The sequence below is a fragment of the Gigantopelta aegis genome, unplaced genomic scaffold (assembly GCF_016097555.1).
Source record: "Gigantopelta aegis isolate Gae_Host unplaced genomic scaffold, Gae_host_genome ctg5881_pilon_pilon, whole genome shotgun sequence".
Taxonomy (NCBI): Eukaryota; Metazoa; Mollusca; class Gastropoda; order Neomphalida; family Peltospiridae; genus Gigantopelta; species Gigantopelta aegis.
In genome coordinates this window covers 16,640-24,836 of record NW_024534688.1, presented here as the reverse complement: position 1 = coordinate 24,836, position 8,197 = coordinate 16,640, and the positions used below count along the sequence as shown (strand labels likewise).

Here is an 8,197-nt window from a genome sequence, read left to right as displayed (position 1 = left end):
TCCTGACGGATGATCTATATAGCTAGCTCTTATTTGGGACTGCTGTCATTAAGATATGAGTTGCTCTTCCACTTCACTCTCTCCTATCTACTATTCATTCCTATTTTTTACTGTCTACTTCTATTTTGTATTAATTAGATTAGTTTACATTGTTCGTTGGATCACCTCATCATTGGAAACACACATCTAATTTGTTATATATATATATACATTGTTGTAGCCGAGCACGTGATGATAACAAACTTTACAGAAACTTTTATCAACAGAACTAAGTTCAACTAAAATATTACAGAGCTATCTATACATATATATATAAGGTTTCACTGGCAATTAAATAAAAGGCCTAACAGAAATGATAACTCAAAATGAATGTTTATACAGTTATCCACACTCTCCCTCACCAAGCTAAGAAATATATGACCAAATCTTCAACAGATCTACGAGCTCGAGATGACGCGCATAATGGCTGAGGTTGAGCAGGTGGAGAGTTGGTAGGTAAAGTACTTGTAGGAGTAAATGTAATGTTACTATCAACAGTGATGGAAAAGTCCAATTATCCAAATCATTATCAGTAACAGTATCTTCATTAGCATTTTAAATCTCCATAATGTGGGTACGAAACCAAACTTTTGTTCCATGGATAGTTGCAAGGCAAAAAACTTTGTCACCAACACTGAGAGTTGCAGGGTTGGTTCTTTTCATGGACTAAAAGTTAGTTTAGTAGTCACTTTACGAGATGCATCAGGAGCATCAAATCCAATGTTGTTCATAACTACCTTCACATCAGAAGTTCTGCAGGTGACAGTTCAGTAGTGGAATGAGGTGTCAGACGATAACGAGCTAAAAAATGTGAATAAACGAGTCCTTGACATTGCCTTCTAGTTTCTTTAAGGATGACTTAAATGTCTGAACTACACGTTCCACGACCATTGGAAGCTCGGATGGTATGGTGAAGTATGTATATGACATTGTTTCATGTACTCCTTAAATTCATGACTAGTGAAAGCTGGTCCATTGTCAGAAACTATTTGTTTCTGGGGAGACCATGAGTGGAAAAAAGTTGTTGTAAATTTTGAATAGTAAACATCAGATGAGGTTGATTAACAACACGAACTTCAAACCACTTTGAATAAGTGTCGATTAGTATGAAAAATATTTACCTAGAAAAACGGTCCTGCATAGTTAATATGGAGACGACACCATGGTTTCTGTGGAAATTCCCAAAATGAGAGTGTTTTGCTGGCCAACTGGACGATTTTGATTGACAGGTAAGAGTCAATACATATAAATAAGAGCGAGCAAAACTTTTTCAATTAGTAATCCCTGGATGGGTTTCATGAAGTTGATTTAGAATAATACCCTGTCCTGCTGCTGGGATAACAACACGCAACCTAATAATACACATCCGTCCAAAACACTCAGTTCGTGTACCTTGTATGAAATGGAAGGAGATCAGCTATGTTGGGGTTGGTAATATTTCCAGCCACAATGTACTAATTCAGACCACAAGAAATAGAGGATCCTTGTCTGTCCAGACTTTTATTTGAGAAGCTGTAACAATGGCATGGTCTAAGTGATTGAGTAGATGACAAGGGTCACCTGGTAAGGAACTTGAGAATCATTCATAGTAGTTTGGAGAGGTAATCTACTGAGGACATCAGTGTGGAACATACTCTTGTAACTTAATTGTGTAACCAACTTGAATGTCGTAAGTTCCCAAAATATAAGAGATTGTGACCTGAATAAGTGGTGAGTGTAATGCTTGTTGCTTGTAACTTATCTGTTGGACTGTGATGGTCTGAAAAGTTTTTTTCACTAATGACTGAATGTGAGGCACCAGTATCTACCTCCATTAGAATATCAGTTGCATTGATTGCTGTGTTAAGGTGTGTACACTTTTCATTGAAACATCTTGATAGTATATTGCTCTAAGTATACCATTGTCACCAGCTATAACTTGTATTGTTTTATCTGTTATAAGCACATCATGTACATGTAGTCAAAGTATACCTAACTCTACTTGACTGAAGTCCACTAATGATCTCTTCTAAATTGGTTTGTAGGCTTAGGTTTAAGTTTTGCTGAATAATTACTGAGGTCCTAAGTGTAAACCCCTTGTCTGACTTCTTCTGATATGATCCTGCACTATCTTTTTATTAGAACGTGCTTTCAGCATATCTTCTACTCCATCTAAATTCTCATCTAGTTTCCTTCTCTTTGGAAGTACTTGAAAGTATCCTAAACAAAGCATTCAAAGTGTTAATTTGTCTAATGCATCGTACTGAGCTAGTTTCATGGTTGTGTGGTCAAGATTCATATCGGCAATAACTAGCTTCCTTCCATCAATATTAGCACGTGCCTAAACAAATGAGGGACAATTATCTCTGAAAGTACTACAAGTATTATGCTATACATGTAAAGTATGAAAACATAAAACATCACTACCTTTGGTTTGGTCTTTAAGCATACCTTTTCCACTGTATTTTTTTACCTCCCTTTATACAGGAGAACTTTACTTCGTAGTATTTAAGGCAACATTGATGTCATTGCGTGACTCATCCTTTTTGCACCCTCGATTGTTCTGGGAGTCTTTTATAGTATGTACACAATGATTTTCTTCAAGTTTAGCAAATTGCACTTTCTAGTTTCAAGTGCTTTGTAGTACTAAACTCGTCACCTATTTGAAGTGGCACATCAACATTCACACGTGCATTATACTGATTAAACTGTTGGTAGGTAAGGTAACCAAGTGGTTCACGTGATCTTACCGGACAAATTGCCGTCAGCTCGGTACCGGACAAATATCCACTGTGTATATTATGACTTTTTTTCCTGTGGGCGTGTTATAATAAATAATTTCACAGTCAATTAATTAAAGTTATGACTGTTAATCAATTAAGTTTTTAAATTTTAAATTTAAACATATGTCTAAGAAAAAAAAAAGAATTAATATATTCTTAACTGATTATAAAGTTATTAAGCCTAATCTTTACTTTGCTATAATATGATATTAAAATTTGAAGGCAAGTAGTTAAAACATCAGGATGTGTAGCCCCTATAAAATGTCAAAAGTGTGGGAGCTATAAAAAATGGTTCTATTTGTAACTAAACACAAAATCTATTTGACTATAAATTTTTACATATTGTAGTTCTCTGGTCTGTTTTGCTAGTAAACCAATTTGCAAACTTCCTGTAAATGGATTGGACAAAATGAAAGGTGTCCAAAAATTCAAAACAAGCTCATTCTTTAATGTAGTAACAAGTCCTCATAAATTACTATTAAAAGAATGAGGTCTAATTTACCAATCTCCAAGGTAACAATATCAGTATAAAGTTGAACTACAGCTTTCAAAGTGCTATTCTCCCATTGTTTACAAAGAGGGACCCCATATAAGTGCTTCCTTGTATACTCATGATCATGATCACGTGCACGTCACAGTATCTCGGGCATAATAAAAAAAATATTAAATATAGATACCAGTAGCATGGTTCTGACTGGTCATATTTGCACATAAATATACTTGGTACAACCAAATAGATGAAGGAATAAGAGAAGGATCAATGGATGAATATATAGCTGGCCAAATAGATAGAGTAGACAATAGATGGATGGATGGCAGATTGATCAATAGACAAATAGGTAGATGGATGATTTGATAGTTGCTTGGCTAAATACAATAATCAATACCAATGTATTGATGTATAAATAACCAGTAAACTATGAACAAATGTGAGATATAAAGTTATTACAAGACAAATTCTTTTGTTATTTATCATACAAAAAAATAGAACAAAGTTTTTAAAATGTACATACTTGAATATATAGTTAGCTTGTGGTCTAAAATAATCTCACTCTCAGATCACCCAGCATGCGTGCAAAACAGTTATTTACTTATTTCTTTTTACCATCTGTTAGATGCTGTGTCCATGAGGGTAAGGACAGGTTTCGCAGTTACCCACTAAAGAATCTTGGGAATATCCCAAACGAGCTAATCGTTATGCCATGGAGAGCAGTCTTCACAAAGATTACTAGAGTCTGTTAGAATTCTTTCCTTCTTTAGGACAGTCTTCTTTCCACCTGGAACAATTGTAAGGACATGTCATCTCATTCATGCTGATGTAACTCTCGTTCATCCATTCATTTCAATGATGACGGTCATCACCATTCATGACAACAAGTCTGACAAGATGAGAAAATGATATTAGTACTTAGTAATTGCTGTATTTCATAAAACCAACCAGTATTTCTTTAATTACAATAATATGATTTATATTGATGTGATTGAAATAAATAATTTTGCAGGGGGATAATCACATTCTCTGAATGAGGAGTGATAAAATGATAAATGACAAATGTATTGAGTCATTGTGCCTGTGTGAGTTAATTAATAAATACAAATTTTAAAGTAAAATATAATAGACTCAACAACAACAAAAAACATTTTCAAAACACATCAACTACTTGATTTATCAACTACTATCAAACGAAAAGTAATGATTATAGTATGATTAGCCGCAAAGCTATATAAACCCACCCATTATTGTTTTACCACTGAGCTAACTGTTTCCTCGATTCTTTTACTACAAGCGAATGGCGTTCCACAGCTTTTGTGACAGGTGGCGGCGGATATGTCGGTTCTAGATTGTGTATGATGATATTGAAGTCAGACTAATGCTAGAGTAATTGCTTTGATTTTACTTACTACAAAGAGCAAGAGGATAATTTGGAAAAAGTAGAGGTAGGCAATGATATAACCTTGATCTAATACATTGTGAACTATATAGAGGTAGGTCAGTGATATACATTGATCATAACTACATTGTGACTATATAGAGGTAGGCACGATATATATTGATCATAATACATTGTGACTATATAGAGGTAGGCCCTGATATACATTGATCATAATACATTGGGACTATATAGAGGTAGGCCATGAATATACATTGATCATAATACATTGTGACTATATAGAGGTAGGTCATGATATAACATTGGCTCCTAATAATACATTGTGACGACTATATAGAGGTAGGCCATGATATACATGATCATAATCATTGTGACTATATAGAGGTAGGGCTATGATATACCTTGATCATAAGACATTGTGAACTATATAGAGGTAGGGCCATGATATACATTGATCACAATACATTGTGACTATATAGAGGTAGGCCATGATATAACATTGATCACAATACATTTGAAACTATTATAGAGGTAGGCCATGATATACATTGATCATAATAACATTGTGAAACTATATTAGAAAATAATGTGATGATGTTATTTAAACCTTAAATTTTGGTAAATAGAATAATTATGATGATTTACTCTTTAGTGTGATATACCATTTTCTTTGTGGCATGCGAAATGTACCAGGCAAGTCCAAAATTATTTGAGTTAAACTATTACATAAGTACATGGGTGTGTCTTATAGATCGTTCTATGTACTTTTGAACACAACCAATGCTAACATCGACTGTTGACAGGACACCACACTCAACGAATTTAATTATCATCCTAATAATATTGAAAAGTGTGACTACAGATTCTTTCACATGCTGGTAATGTACAACAGATTTTGATAACTAGTCAGATCTTATCATTAATGTTGTAACACAACACTGTTCTCCTCAAAATAATCTTAGGATGATTATACCATCATAAATCATGTTAGTCTACTACCACTACATCAGTATTAAATAAATTAAGTGATTGTTGTATTCATACCGACCAGCTTGCTTTTTTCATAAGTGTAACATTTATTGCTTTTCTAAAAGCACGTGTAATTCAGTATTAGACAGTTATAGGTTATAACACTACTTATGTAGAGTATTTTGGGGCTAGCCAGGTTCTTTTTAATTGCATTTAGAATGACAGAGTCTATTGAACACTAAACAATACATTTATTTAAAATTAAAAAAAGTATATTCTGTACTTAATTATTAATTGGAAATGTGGTATTCCTTACTAGAAACATTGATCTTGCTTTGTATTACAGTGTAGAGACATTCTGTACTGTGGTATATCAACTAGAAACTTTTCCATTCTCATAACTGCATTATTTTTATGAAACAGTTCTCCTTGTACAAAGGGTCAACCTTGTTAAAGGCTGTTATTCAATTATTTGAGTAATATTTGATGATATATGCATTGTCATTAATTGTGTATATAAGGTACATATAGGTATATAGTTGCAATTGTAACTTTAGTTCTTGACTAGGACATGTTGGTTCCATGTGCTTATATAGGGTATGTTTAGGTACTATCTATATATTTATTACAGGGTGATATAAGGAACATTAATGAATTGAACACTGTAATAGAGAATGCATCATCCAGAGTTTGTGTTCATTTAGCATCATATGGAATGTCTGGACAAGAAATGGTAAGTATATACTATATACGTGAAATTTATAATTTAAAATGAGTATAAAACTAAGTGTTTTTAAAAGTAGTTTTGATTTCATTGATCAATTTGTTGTAATATTTTACTTACTAAAAATTCATAACAATTTGTATGTGTTATACCATACAAATTTATCATAAAAGCTGTTCAAGGGTACATTATAATCTTTAACCTAAGCATTTAATTCATGCTTATTGAAGAAGGAAAATTAATTAGTGTCAGAGGGCATCCTTGCAGTAAGGGTATGCATTTTGTTTGTTAGAAGAAACATAATAAGACAGTCAGAAATGAATATCAGGTATAATATTGGTGTTGTATGTTCCTATATAGAAATGTTACCTTATGATTGAATACTGAATGTCATCATGTCAAGTTAAAGCAACTTGCTGGGGCTAGTGATTTAAGGGATGATGTTAACCTTCTCTTTCTCAGTTAGATAGACGAAAAATAGAGGAAGTAGTAAATTAAAGCGCACTAAAAAATGTCATAAAGGGTAGGTAGTTTAAATTCTCATCATATATAATCATATAGTTTAACAATAGCTGCATCACATATGGGGTTAGATATCTAGTATACACCAGTACTTATAATGTAGTGTTTGGTGGTCAAATCATCAGAAATGGCGATGAGTCATTGCATACTTTCCATGGATCAGGTATTATTGATTTAGTGAATTGTTTACAAAATCAAAATCTGTTAGCATGTAGACTATTATAGCTGGTCTAAATCAATTGCTGAACAAGCTGTGTTAACAGCTAACAACTCCATATTACCAAGAGGAAGAACCCTTAAAGTGTGTGCCTTGAGATGTGCTGGCATATATGGTGAAGGAGAGCGGAGACACTTACCTAGAATTGTAGTCAGTAAATAATTTATTCTTACTTGAATCTGATCTTCTGTTATTTTTAAAAGAGATACATTGAGAAAGGATAGTTTTTTTACTTATGGTAGTAAAGATGCCAAAGTAGATTTTCTGCATGTTGATAACTTTACACAAGCTCACATCAAAGCAGCCACAGCACTTTCTCTACCCAATTCCACTGTGGTCAGTTTGTACTTTATTGAAGTTGTCATGTTATATTTGTATAATTCTAATTTGGCATGGTTTTGTTCTTTCTATAGCCAGGCTGTGTTTATTTTATATCTGACATAATCCTGTCAACAATTTTGAATTCTTTCGCCCATTGGTAAAATCATAATCCTAAAACTACATGTCTATATTTATTTATTTCAGATTGAGGGATTGGGATATTCATATCCCACTATGAAATTGCCATTTTATTTAATATACTCTGTAGGTATGAATGTTATTATCAAATTAATATCTTATAATATCTATTATATGACAGCTTATATGATAGAAATTATTCATAGACTAATTGGTAGATATTATAATTTCCAACACTTCTGACGAGAGCAGAGGTAAGTATATTGTTAATGTAATGTATTTATAAACCGTAGGTATTGAAAACTGGTGTCACTCATTATTTCAGTATTGAGAAGGCTACAACAGACTTAGGATATTACCAATAAAAAGAATCTAGATGGTGTTGTTAAAATTTTTTCTGGATCAAGGACATGGTCGTAAACAGAGTAATTGCTCAGTACTAATTACTTTGATATTTGTTGCATTGTGTGTAGTTGTAATTACTTTTTCTTTATATTTTAAAAATATAAAGAATGATAGTTTAAGCAGAAATCTCTACTTGATCTAGATCTACAAGCATACTTAATAATAATTATGTTTATATCACCACTTCTAATTGGTCCATTGCAATAAA

At 32.8% G+C, this 8,197-nt stretch overlaps 1 pseudogene; it reads left to right on the top strand.

Annotated features, from left to right (window-relative positions):
* Positions 1 to 462: 462 nt before the first annotated feature.
* Positions 463 to 7,949, top strand: LOC121366470 (annotated as a pseudogene).
* Positions 7,950 to 8,197: the final 248 nt, after the last annotated feature.